Here is a 27,734-nt window from a genome sequence, read left to right as displayed (position 1 = left end):
AAGTAAATGTGCCCCTCTATATACACATATGGGGGTTATTTATCATGCACCAGCGCTCGTGCAGCCCGATACATTAAGAGGCTCTGACCTCTGATGTACCGTATATCTGTACGTCTGGTTGCGAAAATAATCGCAAGTGCTTGCAATAAGTTAGTATTTGCAATCATTTCAGGGCTTCTACACCATTGACGTGGCACAGAGGCCCTGATAAATATCCCCCATATGATATATATACATCTTATATTTATACATGAAGTATATAAAGACTGGCCAACCCGGCACTTGCCAAGGCAACAAAACTCTGTTATCCCAATAAAATAATATCCACAAATAATACTTAAAAAGGTAAATCAGTAAACACCGAGGCTCATGTTGGGTGGTGGAAAACAAGTCACAGCATTTATTAACATAATATTTTCTTTAACAATTTTCAAAACGCGTAAATCTTAAAACAGAAGACACTTGTATTGTGATCTTTCCATCCAAAGGAAAAAACGGCTCGGGACTGCACTACACCCTTCTGGACTCCCAGGTGACAAGTCGGCCAGACGAGCAAAGCAGCATTCTCTCATCTTCAATTTTTCTCTGACAGCTGTGACTTCAGAACTATAAGACACAGATACTCAAAACAGTAAAATGAAACAATAAATTAGGGAGGGAGGGAGATACTGCTTCCGGTGAGTGCTGCAGTCCACAGAGGGAGAGGAGGAGACCTGCTAAACAGGAAAAGGGGGAGGAGGAAAGTGCAGCAAATCCTTTCCTATTAAAGTGAAAGGCCTTAAAATAATCCCTTCCACCACTACCTGCCTCCAACAGTCCAGGTGAACCCTCCATATACAGTTGGGCGTACACATACTATGTATAGAACAAATACACACATATACAGCAAATACGCACACACACATCCAGCATATGCAAGTATACACGCATCATATTCACACATACAGCGTATCCACACACACCTACAGAAAATAGACACACACTTACAGCAGATACAGACATACGGCATATACATACACATACATGGATGTAGTCACTGTCAGACAGTCTTCTTATCCCATGGGGACTGTCACAGATCTGATCCATGCAGTCCAGTAGCTTGTGATCTCGTGGGGAAGTTGTTCCTCCGTCCTGCAGCCCCTTCCATGACATTTCCCATCTGGGCTGATGGCTCCGCTCTGTGCTGTGAGGATGTGCCCTGTTATATACATATTATACTGTACAATGCGCAGCATGTAACATGGGGCAGGGGGAGACGGCCTTCCCAGCATGTGATATGGAGGTGCTGAGGTCTCACACTACTGGCTGAGTAAGTGACACCACCACCTTATTGTCACCACATGGAGAGATTTCTCTCCAGCATCACCTACAGTACTTACCTAATCATCTATCTCTATCCCCAGGAATAATATATCCCATCATGTCTGTATATACTACTAGATGTGACTATGTGTGAGCACAGACAGAGGTTGTATCATTGGAGCTTTTGTGCACACTTTATACTTACACTATAACAGACATTATCCCCCGTCCAAATCTGACTTTTACCTGATGGTTTATACATCATGGGCCCAGAGTTACTGAAGCCCCTGCACCAGTTTTCTGTTGGACTTTGCACCTTCTTTCATGTGTAAACTTCTCCCACATGTATATAAGAAGTGTTCGCCACTGAAATGGGCGTTCGGTGCTCAGTCGGGCCGTGCGCCACCTTTATAATGCAAAGTCCAACAGAAATGTGTCGCACGGCCCCAGTTAAAGGTGCACCAAAAAAATGGTGCACTTTGCCGCAGCAGTGCAGGGGGCGCCAGATTCATGAAAAATGGGCAAAAGAAATCCTGAATCTGGCGCCCCCTGCCCAGTACACAGGACACTGCACATAGTACAGACTGCACTGTTCTTAGTAAATGTGCCCCAAAATGTTTCTATAAGCAGCAATCACTGGCTGATTACCAACCGCTCTATACTTATTCTGTTTTATAGCTTTAAGGTTTTTATTTTATTTTATTTTATTCATACCAAATCAGCTCATCCTGTGCAGCGCATGTTCCAGTATTCTATGTACATAATGACTAGAAAGATCTACAGACCCAGAAGTTACTGAGGAATGAGCACCTACCTCCTGTCAGCAAAGGATGACACTCTGCAGCAGACGTCTTCTTATCTCCTCTTTTTCTTTTCTTTTTCTTTCTTTTCTTTCTCAGTCCATGAAACACTGGATGGTTTGGATGGTGGTTGTATTCCATGGACTGAAAACTGCCCCAGGTACAGTATGAGGATGATATACTTTATTTCTAGTTCTGCAGAAATTACATGATTAAGTCTTCTTTCTTTTGACTTTGTTTTTCTGATTCTCTATTTTCAAATTTTTGTTTCTTTTTATTTTCTCTCTTTGTTATTCTTTTTTTTTATTTTTTCTCAGTCCATGAAACACTGGATGGTTTGGATGGTGGATGTATTCCATGGACTGAAAACTACCACAGGTACAGTAGGAGGATAATAAACTTTATTTCTAGTTGACAGTAAAATATTCTGCAAAAACAACATGATTAAGGCTTCTTTTTATTACTTTTTTTCTGATTCTCTATTTTTACATTTTTCTTTCTTTTTAGTTTCTCTATCTTGTTTTTCTTTTCTTTATTTTTCTCAGTCCATAAAACACTGGATGGTTTGGATGGTGGTTGTGTTCCATGGACTGAAATCTTCCCCAGGTACAGTAGGAGGATGATATACTTTATTTCTAGTTGATAGTAAAATATTCTGCAGAAATTACATGATTAAGACTTCTTTCTTTTTACTTGCTTTTTCTGATTCTCTATTTTTACATTTTCCTTTCTTTTTATTTTCTCTCTTTGTTATTCTTTTTTTTTATTTTTTCTCAGTCCATGAAACACTGGATGGTTTGGATGGTGGTTGTATTCCATGGACTGGAAACTGCCCCAGGTACAGTAGGAGGATGATATACTTTATTTCTAGTTGACAGTAAAATATTCTGCAAAAACAACATGATTAAGGCTTCTTTTTATTACTTTTTTTCTGATTCTCTATTTTTACATTTTTCTTTCTTTTTAGTTTCTCTATCTTGTTTTTCTTTTCTTTATTTTTCTCAGTCCATAAAACACTGGATGGTTTGGATGGTGGTTGTGTTCCATGGACTGAAATCTTCCCCAGGTACAGTAGGAGGATGATATACTTTATTTCTAGTTGATAGTAAAATATTCTGCAGAAATTACATGATTAAGACTTCTTTCTTTTTACTTGCTTTTTCTGATTCTCTATTTTTACATTTTCCTTTCTTTTTATTTTCTCTCTTTGTTATTCTTTTTTTTTATTTTTTCTCAGTCCATGAAACACTGGATGGTTTGGATGGTGGTTGTATTCCATGGACTGGAAACTGCCCCAGGTACAGTAGGAGGATGATATACTTTATTTCTAGTTGAAAGTAATATATTCTCTCTTTGTTTTTCTTTTCTTTATTTTTCTCAGTCCATGAAACACTGGATGGTTTGGATGGTGGTTTTATTCCATGGACTGAAAACTGCCACAGGTAGAGTAGGAGGATGATAAACTTTATTTCTAGTTGACAGTAAAATATTCAGTAGAAATAACATGATTAAGGCTTCTTTCTATTGACTTTCTTTTTCTGATTCTCTATTCTCTATTTTCACATTTTCCTTTCTTTTTAGTTTTTCTCTCTTTGTTTTTCTTTTCTTTATTTTTCTCAGTCCATAAAACACTGGATGGTTTGGATGGTGGTTGTATTCCATGGACTGAAATCTGCCCCAGGTACAGTAGGAGGATGATATACTTTATTTCTAGTTGATAGTAAAATATTCTGCAGAAATTACATGATCAAGGCTTCCTTCTTTTCACTTGCTTTTTCTGATTCTCTATTTTTACATTTTCCTTTCTTTTTATTTTCTCTCTTTGTTATTCTTTTTTTTTTATTTTTTCTCAGTCCATGAAACACTGGATGGTTTGGATGGTGGTTGTATTCCATGGACTGGAAACTGCCCCAGGTACAGTAGGAGGATGATATACTTTATTTCTAGTTGAAAGTAATATATTCTCTCTTTGTTTTTCTTTTCTTTATTTTTCTCAGTCAATGAAACACTAGATGGTTTGGATGGTGGTTGTATTCCATGGACTGAAAACTGCCACAGGTACAGTAGGAGGAAGATAAACTTTATTTCTAGTTGACAGTAAAATATTCTGCAAAAACAACATGATTAAGGCTTCTTTTTATTACTTTTTTTCTGATTCTCTATTTTTACATTTTTCTTTCTGTTTAGTTTCTCTCTCTTGTTTTTCTTTTCTTTAATTTTCTCAGTCCATAAAACACTGGATGGTTTGGATGGTGGTTGTATTCCATGGACTGAAATCTGCCCCAGGTACAGTAGGAGGATGATATACTTTATTTCTAGTTAATAGTAAAATATTCTGCAGAAATTACATGATTAAGGCTTCTTTCTTTTTACTTGCTTTTTCTGATTCTCTATTTTTACATTTTCCTTTCTTTTTATCTTCTCTCTTTGTTATTCTTTTTTTTTATTTTTTCTCAGTCCATGAAACACTGGATGGTTTGGATGGTGGTTGTATTTCATGGACTGAAAACTCCCCCAGGTACAGTAGGAGGATGAGATAATTTATTTCTAGTTGATAGTAAAATAGTCTCTCTTTGTTGTTTCTTTTCTGTATTTTTCTCAGTTCATGAAATACTGGATGGTTTGGATGGTGGTTGTATTCCATGGACTGAAAACTGCCCCAGGTACAGTAGGAGGATGGTATACTTTATTTCTAGTTAATAGTAAAATATTCTGCAGAAATTACATGATTACGGCTTCTTTCTTTTGACTTTCTTTTTCTGATTCTCTATGTTTACATTTCCTTTCTTTTTATTTTCTCTCTTTGTTATTCTTTTTTTTATTTTTTCTCAGTCCATGAAATACTGGATGTTTTGGATGGTGGTTGTATTCCATGGACTGGAAACTGCCCCAGGTACAGTAGGAGGATGATATACTTTATTTCTAGTTGAAAGTAATATATTCTCTCTTTGTTTTTCCTTTCTTTATTTTTCTCAGTCCATGAAACACTGGATGGTTTGGATGGTGGTTGTATTCCATGAACTGAAAACTGCTCCTGGTACAATAGGAGGATGATTTAGTTTATTTCTTGTTGACAGTCAAATATTCTGCTGCAAATAAATGATTCAGGCTTCTTAGTTTTGACTTTCTTTTTCACATTTTCCTTTCTTTTTAGTTTCTCTGTTTGTTTTTCTTTATTTTTCTCAGTCCATGAAACACTGGATGGTTTGGATGGTGGTTGTATTCCATGGACTGCAAACTGCCCCAGGTACAGTAGGAGGAAGATATTCTTTATTTCTAGGTGACAGTAAAATATTCTCTCTTTGTTTTTCTTTTCTTTATTTTTCTCAGTCCATGAAACACTGGATGGTTTGGATGGTGGTTGTATTCCATGAACTGAAAACTGCTCCAGGTACAATAGGAGGATGATTTAGTTTATTTCTTGTTGACAGTCAAATATTCTGCTGCAAATAAATGATTCAGGCTTCTTACTTTTGACTTTCTTTTTCACATTTTCCTTTCTTTTTAGTTTCTCTGTTTGTTTTTCTTTATTTTTCTCAGTCCATGAAACACTGGATGGTTTGGATGGTGGTTGTATTCCATGGACTGCAAACTGCCCCAGGTACAGTAGGAGGATGATATTCTTTATTTCTAGGTGACAGTAAAATATTCTCTCTTTGTTTTTCTTTTCTTTATTTTTCTCAGTCCATGAAACACTGGATGGTTTGGATGGTGGTTGTATTCCATGGACTGAACACTGGGCCAGGTACAGGAAGTGGACGATATACTTTTTTTCTAATTGACAGTAAGATACTCTTCAGAAAGTACATGAATAATGCTTCTTTTTTTTTTTTACTATCTTTTTGTGTTTGGACTGAATATTGGCCTAGGTATTGGAGGACGATGAGATGATCTTTAGCTGTTTTAGGGTAGTTGCTTTGTGATGTTGAGGTTTAAATACTCTGTTGTAGGCTAAGATGGTTGAGATGCTTTGTAGCTGAGAGTAAGACACTCCACAGTAAGTGTAGGAGGAACCTTTTTTTTTACTTCTATTTTTTATTTTCTCTTTTTTCTGTCATTTTATTATTTATTTTTGTCTCTTTCTTTTTTCCTTTCCATTTCTTCTCCTTTTCCTCCTTCCTTATCTTCTTCCTTTCGTCTTTACTTTGTTCTTTTCTATCTTCCTTCCTTTTCTCCTTTCTTTCCAACTTCCTTTGCAACTTCCCTTTCTCCTTCCTTTCTTTCTTATTTTCTCTTACCTCCTTCCATTCTTTCCTCCTCCCTTTCCTACTTCCTTTCTTCCTTCATTTCCTGCTTCCTTTCCTTCTTTCTTATCTCCTTTCTCTCCTCCTTCATTTCCTCCTTTCTTTCCTCCTTCATTTCTTTGTTACTTTCTTTTTCCCCTTCTTTTTTTCCTAACTTTCCTCCATTCTTTCCTCCTTCCTTTCCTCCTTCCTTTCTTACTTCCTTTACTTTTTACTTTCCTCCTTTTTTTCTGTTTCCCCATGTGCCAAAAAGAACAAATGACATAAATAGTAGGACTTATATCAACCTTTCCTCTGTATAATGTCTACCTCTTGTAACACATCCTTCTGTAGAGCTGTTTGATGTCATAGCTATGGCTACTCATGTTCAAATATTCTATTACATCAATAGTGTCGCCATGAAAAAATTGCAGCCTTTAATAATCACTGGCCGACTAAGGCCGGGCTGTGCGCTAATACATCCTGGGTGTTACAGGATATAGTGGGAGGATGTGTTACACTACTGTATTGGCACTAGTAGGGTCCATAACTATTTGTAAGAATAAAAATGTACATTGCAAATCAGTGTTCAGTCAATCCTACAGCAAAATTAATCTATCAATATAATTGGTACAATACGTTCAGGGCCCTGCACTTAAATAGTCCTAATTTGCACAGTATGAGCCAATTCAATATGAATAAAATAAATAAAATTAAATAAAACAGAGTTAACACAAAATGAATATAGAGCAGTTGCTAAACAGACAACAATTGGCTAAATATAAAAATGTTGAATAACATCATGGAGGCCACATTACACCGGATAATCTGGCGGTTCATAAGTTTTTGTGATTATTCCAGGGCTTGTAGCCAAATAAAGCTCTTATATATATATTCCCCATTATGTTTTATAAGATATTGGGTGAAAGTCAGATTTGTACATTGGATACAGTCAGTTATCATCTACCTATAAAGCCTGTATGATAGTAACAATGATTTTCCCTGTGGCTGTGATTACTAATAGTCACATCTAGTAGTATATAAACACTATGGGGCAGATTGTTCAAGTGTCTGAAAGTCAGAATATTTTCAGTTGCCCATGGCAACCAATCACAGTTCAGCTTTCATTTTACCAGTGCTCATGAATATTTTAAAAAGGAGCTGTGATTGGTTGCCATGGGCAACTGGAAATATTCTGACTTTAAGACACTTGATAAATTTGCCCCAGTATATGTAATGGTGAAGGTTTAGACCTGTGACTGTAGGAGCTATTCTGTCACCAAGGTCCTGTGCTCTGGTGTAAATGATGGGCGGTGGATTTGGAAGGAAGGGGCCTATTGTCTTATCATCCTGGATAAGGGGCCAATGCTTCCAGATGATTAATTCCATCATATTATGTTTATTCTTAAATTGTAGTAAAAGTTTTGTTTCTCTTAGGGATTTACATTTCCCATCTGTTCTATAGAAGAAGGATGAGCTCTCCGATCACCACGTCTAAACCTTTACCATTCACAATGTGACTTTCTCTGAAGGAGCAGCTGTAACTGCACATCCTTATAGGAAGAGAGAAAATCCACTGGAAATGAACATAAAACAGATGAATTCCTTACCTGTTCCTCCCGGGGGTCGTCTGCTTTGTAGAATGTACCTGCAAAATGTAATCCATGGGCCGCACCAGGAGACGCCTCAGACATCACATTAATGACCATATTGTGATCATTAGGGAAGGTTTTAAGAAACACTTTCTCACTTCACTATAAAAAGTCCATAACTGCAGTCCCAAATCTCTCAGGATCCATGTTATATCAATTAGTGATAACAGAATGGGGGGGGTCTTTTTATCCAAAAACGTCTACGGGGGAATCTCACATTATTTTATTGATTCGCTGTCACACAAGGGTCTTCATACTGATTTAGGGATCTTTGGTTCTCCTTAAAGAAGACCTCTCACCCTTACAAAATGCACTAGGATCTGCCTAACAAAATCAGCAGCTTCTAGCGCTTCCCCTCTTTGAAAACTCTCCGATAAATCTAGAAGACACTGCAGCGCCGTATCCTCAAAAAACCAAACCAAACCCACAGCGGTCCGGCATATTCATGAGGGGGTGGTCCAAGGCGCTGCCTTTTCCCCGGACTGCTCCTCCCACGCTATAGACTGGTGGTGACTGCCGGGCTTCATGCTGCATTCACCGCCTCCACGGACCATTCCCTCAAATCTGCGGGACCACTGTAAGCTCATTCCGGCGTTTTGAGGGTGCTACACTGTCTGCTAACTTTATCGGAGGGTTACGATGAAGCTAGCAGTTTATCACTGCTAATAATGGGGTAGCGCTAAGAGCTGCTTTCTTTAGGAAGCTGCTCCTAGTGCGATTTTTAAGGGTGACAGGTCCTCCTTAAGTTTTTTTGCCCACCACCAGTCCCGGTCAGGCTTACAACACCCTGTACCAAACCTGCTTTATTATAATAGAAACTTTTCTTATTATTTGCAACTTCCCATAATTATTACATGAATCTCTATGTCACTTTATTATTATTTTTCCCAGTGATTGTTGATCCCTGTAATTTGTACCATAATATTTGTATCATATTGTATTTTATTATTCTTTACACAAATGTTATCATCCTGAGAAATCTTTAGTATATACATCTTTATATACTGAACTACTAATAATTTTTTACTAACATTTAGTAATACTGGTCTAATATTGTATGTCAGAATAAATGTAATTATTGTTTGTCAATATTGTATAATATTTCTAGGATAACCCAATAGAACAGATTACTGCCGAAAATGTGTCTATCTTATCATTATAATGCTGCTACTATCTGGATTGGCCGATCCTGAGTTCTGCCTAATCAAAGCTCTCGCTGCTGTTATAGAAGTGTCTACAACAAGGATTAGGGTCATAGGAAGCCATTAATCACAAGAGCGGCTCCCCCACTACAGTCTAATATGGAAACTGCTTGCCCGACACCATACACCACTTTGCCCTTAAAGGGACACCCACTAAGTGTGGGTGAATCACCCACTATATGTTCAGGTCCAGCTCTGGCTCCCCGGGTCTGACTGATCAGACCTGATCCCCTGGTCCGCCTGTTCAGAAGTTCCCTGCCCTGCCATAGACTGTGGAGCGCACAGGACATTAGTATCCAGGCGCAGGCACTACAGTTATGTATATATATGTATTACTGGGGGGCTGTATATATATTCAGGAGGACCTGTATGTATATGTATTAATGGGGTTCTCTCTATATATGTATTTCTTGGGGGCTGCACAAATGTATTACTGGGTGGTTGTATATACAGTATATGAATTACTGGGGGATGTATACATATGTATCACTGGAGGGGCTGAATACATATGTATTACTTTGTGCTGTATAATATATATATATATATATATATATATATACAGCCCCCTGTAAAATATATATAAAGCCCCCTGTAATATATATGTATTACAGGGGGCTGTATATATATATATATATATATATATATATATATATATATATATATATATATTTATATTGCTGGGGGCTGTATATATAGTACTGGAGGCTGTATACATATATTACTGGTGGCTGTATACATATATTATATATAGCACTGGTGGCTGTATACATATATTACAGGGGGCTGTATATATAATACTGGTGGCTGTATACATATATTACTGGGAGCTGTATATATATTACTGGGGGCTGTATACATATATTACTGGGAGCTGTATATATATTACTGATGGCTGTATACATATATTACTGGGGGGTGTTTATACATATATTACTGGGGGCTGTATATATATTACTGGGGGCTGTATATATATTACTGGGAGCTGTATATATATTACTGGGGGCTGTATATATATTACTGGGGGCTGTATATATATTACTGGGGGATGTATATATTTATTACAGGTAACATTTACTTTTTTGAAAATAATCGCGGGGAAGGCTCCGGCCTGTGGGCACCAGAGCCCTCCACCACCCTTATTCCATCACTTCCCAATATATCAGCTCTACTGTATATTTTCATATGTATATGTTCATGTGTATAATGTGTATTTGTTTCTGTGTATAGTGCATGTGCTTTATATGTTCATGTGTATAATGTGTATGCTGTATGTTTTAATCTGGAAATTGTGTGTTAATATGCTTAATTTATAAATGTGCCTTTTATCTTTTTTAATCTTTAATTGTGGTGATATGCTAATTTACCAAAGAGGCTACTGGGACCTGGAGTAGCTGGAGCTGAGGCTAAACGGCGCGGCTACTCCACGCCCCATTAGCCTCCTTGATCCCCTACCCAGATATGTTCAGTGCGCAGCACTCCCTTGTCCGCGAAGCCGCCGTTCTGTGCATGTGCAGAACGCAGGCCACCGGCTGCGTGGTCTCAGATCCAAAGCCGGAACGACTGCGCATGCGCAGAACTGGCGGCTTCACGGACGAGGGCGAGCAGCTCCTCGTAGCTGTGTGCGGAAGATATCTGCGTAGGAGGATCAAAGAGGCTACTGGGGCGTGGAGTAGCAGCGCAGTATAGCCTCAGCTCCTGCTACTCCACACCCCAGTAGCCTATTTGTCAAATTAGCATATTACCACAATTAAAGATTAAAAAAGATAAAGGGGACTAAAGGATTATCCCTTAAAAGGGCGAACCTTATATATATTAGAGGCACCTACCACTGGATCTACCTTAATAGGTAGATCCATGGGGGTAGGTTTCCTTTAAGGGGGCTCTGACTGTATATATATATATATATATACATATATATATACACTGTCTTTATATACATAAGTACAATGGGCCCACTGAATGTATATAGGTATATATTCAATGGGGCCATTGATTGTATATAGGTATATAAGTAATGGGGCCACTGATTGTATATAGGTATATAAGTAATGGGGCCACTGATTGTATATAGATATATATATATATATATATATGAAAAAAAGAACTTCCAGCGGCTTTGCAGACAGAAAAAAGGAAAAGATATTGGGTGCAAGCACTACAGTGTCGGCTACATCCCTCAGTAGTAGAAAACATGAAAAATAAGCGGCACTCCAAAATAGTGGAAATAAATTAAGTGGTTTTTATTCCCAAGCTGGCTTATTCCTGCAGCTTGGGAATAAAAACCACTTGATTTATTTCCACTATTTTGGAGTGCCGCCTATTTTTAATGTTATATATACAGGGTACCTGATACTGTTGCTGAATTGTGTAGGCACATACCATATACAGTCTAGTGGAGAGTCCCAAACCGGTCCCTCTGCTCATATGTTCACAAAATTGAAATACAAAACTGTCTGTAACTTTACGCTTACGATCTTCGCTCTTCTATGAACCAGCGCTCTCCCCGTGTGGTAGAGCAGGAAGACATCATCCAGGAATAGGCTCACATTCACACCTCCGGATACTGGCGCTTTTCTTCCCTCCAGCGATCACACGGACATGTATCAGTGTCCTCACTATAGGAGATAATACACACATAGCGCAGCCTGTACGGGGGAAAGCTTCTTTACTAGTCGTATCATCACATCTGGTACAAAGAACAGAACTTTTATATCCCCATCAATGTGACAGCCAGTCATCCACGCCCGGCCCTGGGTTACCCCAATATGGCTTCTCCCGGGGGCTGCGCTATTATCAGAATAACATTACATTGGGGAAACATTGTGTATAATAAGTCATTGGGATTGTCCTTCATGCACTGCACTATGTACATATGGAGGCAGCGGGTTTATTATTTGTAATTTTTTTTTTTGGGGGGGGTTGTTTGAACTAATTTAGGGGACATTGTATATATTGTAATGACATTGGGGGATCATAACAATATGTTAAAATAAGGTTAAAATAAGGTTAAACAAAATAGGGACATTTTTTTTTTTAAATAAAAGAATTTTAGCTGCACTTTTCTATTCCTAAATCTATGAGCACCTCTGGAGGGGTAAATGTAGAGCGGATAGTCTCACCCTGCATCAGCCTCCTCCTCCAGCATTAGACATTACTACAACTAAGGCGTTTTATTACCTTACACTGACTTGTAGATAATGTTAGTAAACCTGCCCATCACCTACAACCTAGAGAGATATTTCTGCCTGATAATTGTAATAAATGCCCAGATAATCACAGCACAAACACATAGGGGCACATTTACTTACCCGGCCCATTAGCGATCCAGCGGCGCGTTCTCTGCACAGGATTCGGGTCCGGCTGGGATTTAAGATGGTAGTTCCTCCGCCGTCCACCAGGTGGCGCTGCAGCGCCGAAAATAATCTTAACGCCCCGGAATGCACCATCCCATAGAAGGTGAAGGTGAGCGCTCCCCAAGCGACACTTTTTCGGTTTTTACATGCGGCGGTTTTTCCGAATACGTCGGGTTATCGTTCGGCCACGCCCCCCGATTTCTGTCGCGCGCATGCCGGCCCCGATGCGCCACAATCCGATCGCGTGCGCCAAAAACCCGGGGCAATTCATGTACAAGCGGCGCAAATCGGAAATATTCGGGTAACACGTCGGGAAAACGCGAATCGGGCCCTTAGTAAATGACCCCCATAGTATACATGCGGTTTCCCCCAGCGATGTGTGAACAAGGCCAAAAAGAGCAGATCCCATGCGCAGCAGGACTTCCATGGAGCCGTCTCCTCCCAGATGTCTCCTCTAGTAACACATTCTGCTTCTGTTCAGCTGTTGTGATGTCACAGCTCCGGCTCCTCGTGTCCCAATATTCCATCACGTGACTTATGTAGCCCTGGTATCATTATTACTATTATTTATTGCTTTTTTATCCCAAGTTTTATATTAAAATTAAGCATCTAATGTTGTCATTTCTCCTTGTCATTCAATTAACCGCTGACTAATATTCATTTCCCTGATAACTTGATGTTTAATAAATAAAAAATCCCAAATATTGGCCTGAATAGAATTACACTGTTATGCTGATAATTTGGTTACATCTTGGTATCAGGTGGATGAATAAATCTCACTACTAGATGGTGATTTGGAGCTTTCTACATTTATATGGGAAATGCAATAATACAACAGTTTGCAGTAAGATTATAAGGTTCTTCTAGAGCAGGGGAGGGCAATCCATTATTACATGGGGCCCTATGGGACTGATATATATAACTCAGTTCTTCCCAATACCTATATACTATATATCAGTATACATCCCGTCCCTACATGAAAAAAACTGTAAATAAAACATTATGATGATTCAATGAAAATACAGAGGACATAATTGCACCATTTTTATTTATGGGGAGACCATATATAGTTAAGGTCAGAGATAGTCAGAGGGCTGGATGTGGCCCTCAGGTCATACAATACCCAGGTCTGCCATAGGGTCATAATGATAGGCCCAAAATCTGTGTCTTTTGTGTCACAAAGTAGCACAATAATGTGGCAGCCTGTCAGTCTGAATACTGGCCTATAGGAAAGCAGAAGAAATACTCAAAATTGGTTCAGAAGCAGAATAATGTGGGGGTAAGTCTGTATACTGATCAATAGAAAAAAAATAAGAAATCAGCAGAATTACTCAACTATAAGTGTAAATACCGGCCAATGAGTAAAGTAGTGACTGGTAACCATGACGGCCTAATATGGCGGCTTTACTGGAAAGAGTCTTCCCCAATTGAAGGATAATTGGGACCCTGGCCAAAACTAAGTGAGAACCCCAAAAAAAACGATTTTATACACCATCACATTTAAAGTGAGCATCACATTTGGGTATGGGGTTTGGGTGTGCCCTGTGTGTCCCCTCTGCCTATCACAGCCATGGCTAGTGCTAGGGGCATCAATTTGCTGTGCAGCAGCCAAATTAGCAATAAGTCCTGGTTGCGTGGGGCACACTCGCACCCTGAACACGAACAGTGTATCCTATCCCCTCATCTCTAGGCACAATAATTATGCTTACTACTGTTACCGCTTTTTGGAAGAGGGATGTTTCTTTGTTTGTAAAATGCAAAAACTTTAATAAATGTGTCGCAAGTCCTAGCAATGACATGCACCAGTAAAAAGATGGTGAACTCTGTTGGACCTGAAGCAACACATGCAGGATATCGGGCACACGATCTTAGTGGATCGCGGCAGAGTACATGATCGTCGGACAACTTTCTGTGAAATAATGGAGTCACCAGAATAGACAATAATAACCTTGACCTCCAGCGCAGATAATAGCAATGGAGACGTCACAACACACAAAACTATAATAATAATATAGGAGACCCCTGAGCAGATAATAATGGGGAATACTCTGCACCTGATTGGATCAGTCTGATTTCTATGTGAATAGAGCACAATCCGGAAAACTATATAAACTAGAGAGTAATGTATATTATAGCTCTGCCACTTGACAATTCTAGACTGTGGGGCTCATTTGCTAAGGGTCGCGCGCTGCACTTTTGTCAGACTGTGCACATTCTGCACGGCTTGCACAGGTATCTAAGAAGTGTCTGTGCTGGGATTGTGTCACACGCCACCCTTTTATTGTGCAGCTGCGCTGCATCCATGCAACACAAATTGGGGGCGGCTGTCGACCTTGCAAGTAAATGTGCCCCAATATTATATGAAGATTCCATCAATATTTAAACCGCAGAGAACGCGCCGCTGGATCGCGAATGGACCGGGTAAGTAAATCTGCCGCTATGTCTGATCCCGGAGCCAAAATTTTTCACGGGATTCAGTCGAACCTGTCAAACCCCAATTTTGCCCAACCAGCTCATTAATCATTAGTATCTGATCAGTGGGGGGTCTTACAATAAGACTCTATGCCAACAAGTTGGTCCAGGCTCACTTCATTATTGAAACCCACAAAGTGGATGAAGCTGGGAGGCAGACAGCTCCATCCATTGCATAGTGGACATGCAGAGAACTGCAGCTCTGATCCTGCTTCAGCGAATGTGTGGCAGAAACAGATTAGGTCATCAGGTCAAAACCGGACAACTTCTTCAAGGGGTATCACAGGAATTATGGTAAAACCCTTGAGATCTAGGGAAGGGATGGCAAAAAAGTGTTCCTATCCCGCTGTAACAACTAGAAATGATTATTAAAAACAAAGTTTGCAGCAGTGAAATAACCATGGAGGGCCCCACGAGGTGCAGTGCACACAATGGTATGAAGAGGGAATAATATCACTGCTTTCTGTCTTGGGTCAGCACATTTTTGAGTTTTGCTCTTAGCTCCAGTATCTTCTGTGGATGTTACTGACTGTTCTGCTGTTTTTATTTGGGTCACTTTTATTGTCAGGTTCTTCTTATGTCGGCAATGTTTATAACGTCTCATGCAATGACGGAAAAGCAGGTAAAGTGGAAGATGTATATGTAGATAAGGAAAATGTACAAGATCACTGCTGTCTCTTATCCATGTAACCGAGGCTCAATGCTGGTTTCTACCACAGATTGCAGATTATTTTGGGAAACCTCTTCCAACAAAATTGACTTTAGGGGTTGGAAATGATATATCAAAATGACAGGGATTAAAGTTGGTGGGAGCCCCGGGGGACGAAATCTGGTGGAGAACACCACTGTATGTAGCATAGAAACATGTCCTCCTGCTCAGTATCCTCTATTTCCCCACAAATACATCACATCTATATACAGCCAGTATTACATCTATATACATCCACCAACCCCCCAGTAATACAACTATATACACCCGCCAACCCCCCAAGTAATACATCTATATACTCCCACCAACCCCCCAAGTAATACATCTATATACAGCCACCAACCCCCCAGGAATACATCTATATACAGCCAGTAATACATCTATATACATCCACCCCCCCCCCCAGTAATACATCTATATACACCCGCCAACCCCCCAAGTAATACATCTACGTACAGCCACTAATCCCCAAGTAATACATATGAGTACAGCCGCCAACCCCCCAGGAATACATCTATATATAGCCACCTGACCCCAGTAATACATCTATATACAGCCACCTGACCCCAGAAATACATCTATATACAATATGTAATTGTTGTTGGAATAGAATACAAAATGAAGAACAACAAATGCACATGGGGTTCACATATTTGAATGGAGTGAAATACATTTGCTTTCACTTTTTAATTGTCTATGGTGATATAAATGGAGGTGTTCTATACTGTGTCAGAGGCCTGCAAGCAAGGGACAAACCCAACCCAATCCTTCCTTAGAAGGGAGGACAACACTATATTCCAAGGCAAGATTTTGCTGTAGATGGGGATCCACAGCAGGGTTAACATACTCTATTTTGAATTCGTATACCACCCCAAGGTTTTTTAAAAAAAAAATTGTACAGATGTCTTTGATTATAGTTCCTTTTCTTATTTGTCCAGCCTAAACTAATATATCGCCTTTTCAAAGGATTACAGTGTTTGCTGCTGAGATAGCGATAGTAACACAAAAATATTAAATGCCCAAATTGGACTCATCCTCATGCTGCATAAATAATCAGTAGGACATTGGAACAGATTTACAATCCGCAGCATGTCTATTGTTTGCTGTGGAATAATCTGGTGCAGCCTGCGCACTCGAAAGGCAAACTGCACTTACTACAGTTTGCCTCCCTATTGATAAATTTGGGGCATCCTGTGATTGACAGACCAACTATTCTATGGTCGTATGGTGCCGGAGACTGACCTGGTTTAGCCCTGCGTGATCATTCTTTTAGTCATTGATTTTTCCATCAATATCATCAAGGGCCTGTTTTTAGTTGGACAAATTGTAGTCTTTGATGTCACCAATTTATATGGTTCATAAAACTCATCAATTAAAGGGATTGCCTGGAAATATTTTCTTATGGAGCAGCAGAGAGTATGAAAGTAACAAGAAGGTTACACTCACCTCTAGCAAACAAGAAAAAATACATGTACAGCTCACTGTTTGTTGGCTTTCACACGTGCTGGAGATCCGCACCCGTGCTGGTGCTGCACTTGAAACATAGGAAAAAGAAAATGAAACTCCACAACAATGCAAGTTAAAATCTTGTCTTCTTCTGAAGAACCTTTATTTTGAGTATAGTCTAGTAAAACATGGCAAGCATATCCCCCACACTCACCTCTCTCTGACACAATGGGGGTCATTTACTAAGGGCCCGATTCGCGTTTTCCCGACGTGTTACCCGAATATTTCCGATTTGCGCCGATTGTACCTGAATTGCCCCGGGATTGTGGCGCACGCGATCGGATTGTGGCGCATCGGCGCCGGCATGCGCACGACGGAAATCGGGGGGCGTGGCCGAACAAAAACCCGACGTATTCGGAAAAACCGCCGCATTTAAAAACCGAAAAAGTGTCGCTTGGGGAGCGCTTACCTTCACCTGGTCCAAGGTGGTGCATTCCGGCGCGATGAGATGACTTTCAGCGCAGCAGCGCCACCTGGTGGACGGCGGAAGAACTACATTCATAAATCCCGGCCGGACCCGAATCCAGAGCAGAGAACGCGCCGCTGGATCGCGACTGGACCGGGTAAGTAAATGTGCCCCAATGGGGCACATTTACTTACCCGTCCACTGGAGTTCACAGAAAGTGCATTGTCTGACTCCAATGCACTGTGCCGCGATTCACTAAGATCGTGTGCCCGATATCCTGCATGTGTCGCTTCCCCGCTCAGGGGAAGAGTTCACCATCTTCTTCATGGTGCATGTAAGTGCTTGGGCTTGCGACGCAATTTGAAAGTTAAATCCCGCGCTAAGTCCGAATCAGTCGCATCGTCAGACGGCACGACCCCTAATTTGTGCCACATGGAACCCAGCGCAGCTGTGCCAAAATCCCAGCGCACACACCTGTTAAATACCTGTCCAAGTCTTGCAATCCCCTAAAAAGTAAATGAGCCCCAATGCTCTCTGTTCCTCTGCTATCCTGCCGCTCTGTGGTGGCTTAATGATGACAGCTGCACCCTGCGGCCTCCACAGCCGCTGTTGATGGCCTGGATTAGGCTGTAGTGGGTGCGCACACTGTGGATGCCATGTCACTATTGAGCATCTGTATACAGAGGATGGCAATGGATGGGGGCACAGTGCTGCACCAGAGAGTGGAAAGTATAAACTGTTGCTAATTTTCATACCCCCTGCAGTCCATAATAAATAAAATAATTAATTCCATACAGCCCCTTTGACTTTAATTAACTCTTTTTCGGATGGAAATTCTTTTTCTGCAGGGGTACTATACAGTCCACAGATATAGAGAAAATAATTTCACTATGACCGGAGCTCCCAATATTACTCTTCTCCCTCGTTATTCCATCTTGAACCACAGATGAAGTGCAGTAATCCTTGCCGGATTAGTTTCTCCTGCTGAAAGTATGTCCCTATTCAGACTAGCACCATCGCACTTTCATTATCCTCCTTTAATTATATTGTAGCTGGAAGAAAATAGGCAGGCAGACAGTGTGGTACGTTCCAACAAGGTTAAAATTTATTTAGGTTCATCATACTGACAAAAGTCAATTAAAAATGTGCATATCACAAGTCAACATAGCGGGACGCTAGCTTTCATGTCGCCCTCAGAGTTGTGTTCATTAATTTCATATGACTTCAGATGATCCCTGCAAGGACTTGGTCCTTGACTTTTGGGCCCACACGAAAGGTAAGAACAATCTTTGTGACAGAAATTTTGATCTCTGGGGAGAGAAAGGATCATAAATTGAGGGTTTGTACAAGTTGAGGCCACATCCTTGGTCTAGGAGCTTTAGGGGGTTAATAAAGTATCTCTTTCCCATATTAAGATAACAGTAGTACAATTGGGGTCCATTGCCTCCAGGTACAAGGGAGGCCGACTACAGTGCAACTAGCTAACAACTATAGTATAACCATGGAAATGCACAATTCACCTGTAAGGCCCCTTCCACACTAGCGTTGCATTTCACGTCAGGGTGCAATGCGTGAAAAACTGACGTTTTGGCTGCGTTTTTGTTCCATTTTTCCTTGGAATCATTAGCGTTTTTGCATTTTTCACGCGCGTGTTGTTCGAGTTTTTTTGCGTTTTCGTTGCGTTTTTCACACACGTTTTTTAAGTCAATGGGAGACTCGAGCATTTTTCAAAGGGACCATGGTTCGGGAATAAAATGTTTTATTTAATTGAAAAAGAATGTCTTCTGATAAGTTAGCAGATGTATGCAAACATCTACAATCTATTCTTCACTGTTCCGTGCGTATATTATCTCCCGACAAGTTAGCAGATGTGAAGAACAGTGAAGAATAGAATAAAAACAGTGAACACAGTGAACACAGGATCATTTAAGTGAAAAACACAGTAAAGAACACAGTGAAGAATAGATTACAGATGTTCGGCACATCTGCTTACTTGTCGGGAGATACGCGTGGAACGGTGCGAACAAAATAGTATGTGAAGAACACTATATATGTGAAGAACACATTGCAGATGTATGGAAACATCTGCAATGTTTTCTCTTTACACACATATATAGTGTTCTTCACATGCTATTTTGTTCGCACCGTTCCGCGCGTATCTCCCGACTAGTAAGCAGATGTGCCGAACATCTGTAATCTATTCTTCACTGTGTTTTTCACTTAAATGATCCTGTGTTCACTGTGTTCACTGTTTTTATTCTATTCTTCACTGTTCTTCACTGTGTTTTTTTTAATTAAATGCTCGATCTCGAGCAGGGGAATTATTCATGTCACCTAGCAACCCATCAGTTTAAAACGCATTGCACTCGCATTGCACTTGCATTGCTTGCGAGTGCAATACATTTTTGATGCGTCTCCATAGACTTGAATGGGGTGGGAAAAACAAACGCAAGCACGCGCGTGAAAAACAACACAAATGAGGAAAGACCCATTGGAAACAATGGGACAGAGTGCAATGCAAGTTCTGCGCGTCAAAAGCACACGCAGAACTCGCACATGAAAAACACTAGTGTGGAAGGGGCCTAAGTGTTTGCACTGGGTCATTCAGTTTTGTTCACCCTTGAATAAAATTCTCATGTGATATATTCCTGTCTATGTCACTTGCCTCATTCATGCAGTTGCTTTCTGATAACAATCTCATCTTATGTCATCATACCACAAAAAATGTTACTTTCTAGTAAATCTTTATGGCTATATAGCAGTTAAACCATTGAGATGAAGATGTCCCCATCACATGGACTGATTTATGGTGGGATTCTCCTTCACAATTGGGTCGAAGATTGTCCTACTTTACTTCAATAGCCACAAATTACTCTGCCCTAAAAGTTAAAGATTTGCCAGTTTGGCCAATTTATGTAAAAGATGTCAAAACGTTCATTATATTTGCCTCCATTGCTCTAATATTATGTCAGACTTCAGATGTCAGAAAGTTTATTAGCAGGTACAAGGTAATAAGTATTGTGCAGGATCATAAAATGATACTTCTGCTATATAAGGGCTCCATCTACAACAGAGCAAATCAGTCCTGCAGAGTCCTGTGGAACATATCAGGTAAGTAGATGAGACCTTGGTCAGTAAGTGGTCACTGTATTAGAGCTTATGAGGCATATTTATCAGGACCTCTGCGCCACGCCTGAAATAATCGCAAATGCTAGCTTACTGCTAGCACTTGCGAGTATTTGCCCCGATCCGCCACCTTCACGCCAGTGGGACGTGAAGAGGCGTGAAGGAGGGGGGGGGCACGGCCGGCCAAGCGGAGGGCGCGGCTGGCCGGGAGTGGGCCGGCGCGGGGCGTTACTGTCCCCCCGCCGGGGAGTGTGAAGTGCTGCTGCCGGCGCCACTTTTTTCTACGCCAGGCCCTGCGCAGCCGGCTGCCCTGATACAGCACGAGCACCAGTGTATGATAAATACGCCCCTATGTGTGTATCTGTGGGTATCTTATGTAGGATCCTTTCTCTCCCCTAATTTGTCCCTATTAAAATCTCTGTCACAATGATTGTTCTTACCTTTTGTGTCGGCCCAAAAGTCTAATGTATATCTAATTTGTGTGTTTCAGGACACAAACCCGGAAAAAATGACTAATGCACTTCTGGCTTTGGTTCTCCTTCTTGGAGCAAGTTCCACTTCCGGATTATCCATAGATGGAGGTAAGATGTATTATTTGTGTATATGTATATGTACAATGTTACATGTAATATAATATTCTACAGTCATTTTTTTTATAAACTACAGTACGTTCTAATTTACGTTTGTTTCTCCACTGAAATCACTGGAGAATATGAAGGATTGTATAAGGAACGTCTGAGGCAACTAGAAGCAAAGGACTGATAGCTGATAGCAATGAATAGAGGTTAGAATAATAAGAGTGAAAAAGCTCAGCAATCTTAGCGGGATGATAGTGTAGGGTGCCGCTTCTATCTTTAATGTGATAAGGTGTCTGGTTAACCATCTTATTTCGTAACTGGCGAGCCAGCATCGTGTGCGCTTTATTCCCAAATTCGTAAAACCTACGTTTGGAGAATTTGAGCATGCGTTCGACATCTAACAGGTCTAGCTCTCTTATTCTCGAGCGGAGCACTAAGATCTTCCTAAGTAGAGAATGTGTGGGGTGAGACGTGTAATCCCTCTCCGCTTGGCGTAATTGCTGTTTAAACTTAGAGTAATTCAAAAGTCTATCTCTCTTTAATTTGGAAGCCAATGATATTGCCTCTCCTCTAAAGACCGTCTTATGTGCTTCCCATAGAATCGGACCGAAGGTGCTGTTGGGGTATTCTCTTTAAAATAATTAACCAAGACTGTCCGCAAGGTTTCCCTAGAAGGCACTGACGTTAAAAGTGTATCATTTAGCCGCCAGTGCGTTGTTTTACAAAGGGCATCTTCCAGTTGTATATCTATGACGACTGGGGCGTGATCAGACCATGTAATGTGGCCTATAGTTGCCAAATGCATGGCTTTTAGGGCAGGGTAATTACCAAAAAAATAATCAATCCTAGAATGAGTTCTATGAGGCTGGGAATAGAAGGTGTACTCTTTGGCGGTAGGATTATTTACCCGCCATAGATCATACAGGGAATGCTTACGAATTAATTGACGGAAACGTAATGCGAGTGATTTCACACTCTGTGGCGTTGGACGTGCAGAAAGGGTCAGGCGATCCGCAGTGTCTGAAAAAATAGTATTGAAATCACCCCCTAGTAAGAGTACTTCATTCTGGGTCGAGTATAATTTGGAGAGAACCTTAGCGAGGAAGGGCATCTGACGATTATTGGGGGCATAAACATTGCATAGGGTTACATTGAGATCATATATAGTACCCCTAAGAATAATGAAGCGACCTTGGGGGTCAACCTCGCTATCCACTATTTGGAAGGGACATTGGCTGGATATCAGTATGGCTACTCCCGCTTTCTTTTTTGTGGGTGCATGTGCCATATAGGCTGTTGGGAACCAATGTTTAGCGAAATGGAAGGATCCTGATGCTGTAAAATGTGTCTCTTGGAGGAAGACTATATCAGCTTTAGCATGTCTTATTTCTTTAAGTGCTAGTCGCCTCTTGGCATCTGAGTTAAGGCCTTTCACGTTTAGGGAGAAGACTTTAACCATTTTCAAAGTAGTGAGGCCTGTGAGCTTTGTAAATGAAAAGTAGAGCAGATGGAAACTCGGCTATGGGGTCTCCCGGGGGAACCCAGCCGAATACTGTTTCCACTCTACGCCTATGGGCGCTGGAGAACAACCTATAGAGGGATCCATGGATATACCTTAAAATCAAATTACAACTTTCAATTAAGAACAACATAAGAACAAAAAGTGTGTATAGCGAGGGAGGCCTACTGCCATTCTCGCTGCAAATCCTCCCTAAAACAGTAACAAAGCACAAGAGGAATGTCAGCTCCTCAGCGAAGGAGCGAAGACTGTCAGGAGGATTCACTTCGGGGGGAAAATCACAACCGATTGTCAACATACTACAGAATAATCTATCTTTAACCACTGAGTTTCACCCGGGCCTTATGATAAGGGCCTAGCTGGGGACCATTTAAGCAGAGGGGAGGTCAAAGAAAGTAAGGAGGTATATATTAGTTAAGAAATATACACAAAAGATCCTAGTATACGATACATTTAACCCACCATACATTTGAAATATACCCATACTAACAGATCAAGGCATAGCGAATAGGTCAAAGAGAAACATCGACATAGATACTTATCGCCCCGTTGGAGGCCTTCGGTCTGGGGCTTTCTGCTTCTTCTTAGGTGGATGGGCTGGTTGCCAAGTTGGAGACAGCATTGGTGTCGCTGGTTGCTGAGGCCAATCAGGGAGGTCAGGCGGGTCAATCTGGAAGGTCTCGCAGAAGTCCTGCAGGTCCTCCGGGAAGCGGAGGGTGGCAGAGAATCCATCTTTTCTAGCCGTCAAGCTGAAAGGGAACCCCCAGCGGTATGGTATCCCTTTATCTCGTAGCATGTCCAGAAGAGGTTTGATGGCTCTGCGTTGTTGGAGCGTAATCCAAGAGAGATCTTGAAAAAGTTGGAGCCGAGAGCCAAGGAAGGATACTGATTTGAGTTGTCGAGAGCGTTTCATAATTTCCTCCTTAGTCTCAAAGTCAGTAATATGACAAATAACATCCCTAGGGGGACCGCTTGTTTTCGGGCGAAGTGCCCTATGAGCTCTGTCCATTTTTAATGGAGTCTCCGGTGGTCTATCCAGGATCATATTAAACAGCCGCTGTAGGTAACCATGTATGTTCTCTTCGCCTTGCTGTTCTGGAATGCCCCGTATTCTAATGTTGTGCCGACATCCCCTGTTATCAAGATCTTCTACATGGCGTTTCAGATCTCTAATAGTTGAAGCTTGCTCAGTCATTTGATGTTGTAAGGTCGAGATTACTGCCCGGGCGGCGTTATGATCATCTTCCAGTGTGTCCACTCTTTGCGCCACCTGCTGTACATCTTTATGAACTGCTGCAATTTCTTGCCTGCAGGTTTCCTTGACTTCATCAATCAGCTCTCTAAAGTCCTTTTTAGTGGGCATTTGTTGGATATAGAGCCAAAGTGGGTCTTGGAGAGGTGGAGACAGCTGAGACAAGGAGGATAGAGGCATAGGCGATAATACTTGAGGCGTAGATGGTGGACTACAGCTCTTGTGTAAATCAGGAGGCAGCTGTGGTGAGCATGTCAGTAGGACATTATTAAGCGTTTCCCTGACGGCTGCAATTCCTGGAGAGTTTCTCTCATCTTCCCCTTGAGATAGAGAGGGTGAGGACGGCATGGAAGGCTGGTGTGCAAGTGAGGTCCATTCTATGGCTGGGGCAATCATCTCCATACCCTCCACTGTGAAAGTTGGACCTGGTGTAGGGGGTGTAAGGGAGGGGGCTGGAGACCTCCGGTAAGCCGGGTCACCCTCCTGCGGTATAGACGGCTGGGAGCTTTGTTTATCTCCTGGGCGCAGTTCAGAAGAACCCCCCTCTACATTGCCAGGGCACCTACCAGATGTGTCTTGTGCCTCTGCTGGCAGGGGGGCTGTGGGGGGACATGGTGGTGTCTTCCCCACCACACTCGGGCTCAGCAGAGCCTCACAATAGGAAGCGCATGGTAAGCGCTGCTGCAGGGGAGAGGTGGAGGGTGCCTGCTCACCGCTCTGAGTTGCGGGCGCCATCTTGGATCGCGGCGCCGGGTCTTCCACCGCTCGTTTTTTAAAGAAATCCGCCGCGGAATGCGGCGCCCCCGGCCTCTCCTGGCTCCTCGAGAGGCGTGTCGCCTGCCCCCGTCGTCCTCCCATGTGTGGGTGAGCGTTGGCCCGCTAATTTAACTCAAATTTGCCCCGGGTAGTGGAGCGCTCAGTGGGACACGTCTGTTCCCTTCAACATCCGGTCACGCCCCCCTGATAGCTGATAGCAGCTGTTACTATTCACCTATTAGACCCAAATATCAAGTAATTCACACATTTCTAGGAATAATTAAGCAAAAGTATATAGGGGCACATTTACTTACCTGTTCCGTTGCGTCCACCGATCCGGAATGTCCAATGCGGCCCCATAGAGTTCTAAGAACTGATGCTATGGCCTTGATTTTTGGTGAGAGTGGATAAAAATTCATAATTTAAAGGGTTTGTCCTGTTTTCACAAATAAATCTTATTATTCGCACAGTATAATGAAAACTCACATAATTTTAAAATACAATTTCTGTATCAATACCTCATGGGTTTCTAGATCTCTGCTTGCTGTCAATCTACAGGAAGCTTCATTGCTAAACACTGGGGCACATTTACTACAGTGCAGTCTGTACTATGTGCAGTTTGTCTGTGCGGTGTGCAAGGGGTACATGAACCTGGCGCCCCCTGCACTGCTCCGAGAGAGTGCAGCATTTTATTTGGTGCACCATTAACATGGGGCTGTGACACAATTCTGTCAGACTCTGCATGTTAGATGTTACCCACGTTCTGACTAAGCACCGGAACGCCCATTTCAGTGCAGAAATTTGTCTCAAGTGAAGAATAGCGCAGCCGCACCACAAAAGGGTTGCATGCGACACAATTGTGGTGCAGACACTTCTTAAATACCTGTGCAAGGAGTTAACACTACACTACAGAAAGCTGGTACATGCCCCTTTGTAAATGTGCCACACAGATTTTCTCCTAGTCCCAGCAGTCTCATTTTATGTACCAACCTTTTATGCGGCACAGTGTCAAATGCTTTTGAAAAGTCCAAATATATAACATCCACAGCGTCCCCCAGATCCAGTCTGGGACTTACTTCCTTATAGAAGCCATTCAGATTAGCCTGACAGGACCGATCCCTAATACACCTTTGCTAATACTGGGTTATGAGGTTATGTACAGTGAGATACTCCAGGATAGCATCTCTAACAAACCCCTCAAATAGTTTAGGTCTGTAGTTTCCAGGATCACTTTTTAATCCTTTTTTGTATATATGCAGAACCCGGGGGTGTATGCCATCTGGCCCCAGTGATTTGTCTATCTTAGTGGTTGCGAGGCGGCGCCGTACCTCTTGTAGGGTTAAACCGTTGACATTCCAAAGAGAATTTACATCATTCCTCATTGTGTCTTCCACCAGGGGATTTTCCTGGGTAAAGACAGTCAAAAAGGCGACATTCAGTAGATTGGTCCTTTTCTCATCTCCTTCCACCATGAACCCCATGTTATTCCTCAGAGGGCCCAAACTCTCCGTTTTTAGTTTTTTATCATTTATATACTTGAAAAATAATTTAGGCAATGGGCAGGCTTGTGTACTACACCCAGCTGCCTTTCAGTATCCATGAAAAGCTTGGTGGGACGTGGTTAGGCTCAAGGCTGGCTGTTGCACAGGTGTCTCAGGGCAGATTATACTGGCTGTTAATGTGACTCTATGGAACCCTGCCAAAGGTCCTGGAACACCGGTGCCTGCCAGCCTGCCCTGGTACTCTGCACACTACAAGCATGCCCTGGTACTCGGCACCCTGCCAGCCTGCTCTGGTACTCTGCACCCTTCCAGCCTGCCCTGCTACTGTGCACACTACCAGCCTGCTCTGGTACTCTGCACCCTACCAGCCTGCCCTTGGGACTTCCAGCCAGCTTTTCCTGGTATTCTGCACCCTGCCAGCCTGCCCTGGTACTCTGCACTCTGCCAACCTTCACTAGGACTCTGCACCTTGCTAGCCTGCCCTGGGACTCCGCACTCTGCCAGCCTGCCCTGGTACTCTGCTCTCTGCCAACCTGCGCTAGGACCCTGCACCTTGCTAGCCTGCCCTGGGACTCTGCACTCTGCCAGTCTGCCCTGGTACTCTGCACTCTGCCAACCTGCGCTAGGAGTCTGCACCTTGCTAGCCTGCCCTGGGACTCTGCACCCTGCCAGCCTGCCCTGGTACTCTGCACCCTGACAGCCTGCCCTGGTACTCTGCACTCTGCCAGCCTGCCCTGGTACACTGCACCCTGCTAGCCTGCCCTGGGACTCCACACTCTGCCAGCCTGCCCTGGTACTCTGCACTCTGCCAACCTGCGCTAGGACTCTGCACCTTGCTAGCCTGCCCTGGGACTCTGCACCCTGATAGCCTGCCCTGGTACTCTGCACCCTGCCAGCCTGCCCTGGTACTCTGCACCCTGCCAGCCTGCCCTGGTACTCTGCACCCTGATAGCCTGCCCTGGGACTCTGCACCTTGCTAGCCTGCCCTGGTACTCTGCACCTTGCTAGCCTGCCCTGGTACTCTGCACCCTGCCAGCCTGCCCTGGTACTCTGCACCCTGCCAGCCTGCCCTGGTACTCTGCACCCTGATAGCCTGCCCTGGGACTCTGCACTCTGCCAGCCTGCCATGGTACTCTGCACCCTGCTAGCCTGCCCTGGGACTCTGCACCTTGCTAGCCTGCCCTGGTACTCTGCACCCTGCTAGCCTGCCCTGGTACTCTGCACCCTGCCAGCCTGCCCTGGTACTCTGCACCCTGCCAGCCTGCCCTGGGACTCTGTACCCTGCCAGCCTGCCCTGGTACTCTGCACCCTGCTAGCCTGCCCTGGGACTCTGCACCCTGCTAGCCTGCCCTGGTACTATGCACCCTGCTACCCTG

At 42.5% G+C, this 27,734-nt stretch overlaps 1 long non-coding RNA gene across 5 annotated transcripts in view; it reads right to left on the bottom strand.

Annotated features, from left to right (window-relative positions):
• Window positions 1-27,734, bottom strand: part of LOC140075104 (uncharacterized) — a 140,036-nt gene that overhangs the window by 26,115 nt on the left and 86,187 nt on the right. For all 5 annotated transcript variants that reach the window (XR_011849345.1, XR_011849348.1, XR_011849344.1 and 2 more), the window contains exon 3: window positions 2,117-6,576. This is a non-coding gene — a long non-coding RNA (uncharacterized lncRNA). The remainder of the gene's footprint in view (window positions 1-2,116; window positions 6,577-27,734) is intronic.

This window comes from Engystomops pustulosus, chromosome 8, assembly GCF_040894005.1.
Source record: "Engystomops pustulosus chromosome 8, aEngPut4.maternal, whole genome shotgun sequence".
Classification (NCBI taxonomy): Eukaryota; Metazoa; Chordata; class Amphibia; order Anura; family Leptodactylidae; genus Engystomops; species Engystomops pustulosus.
This window is presented reverse-complemented; position numbering and strand designations above follow the sequence as displayed.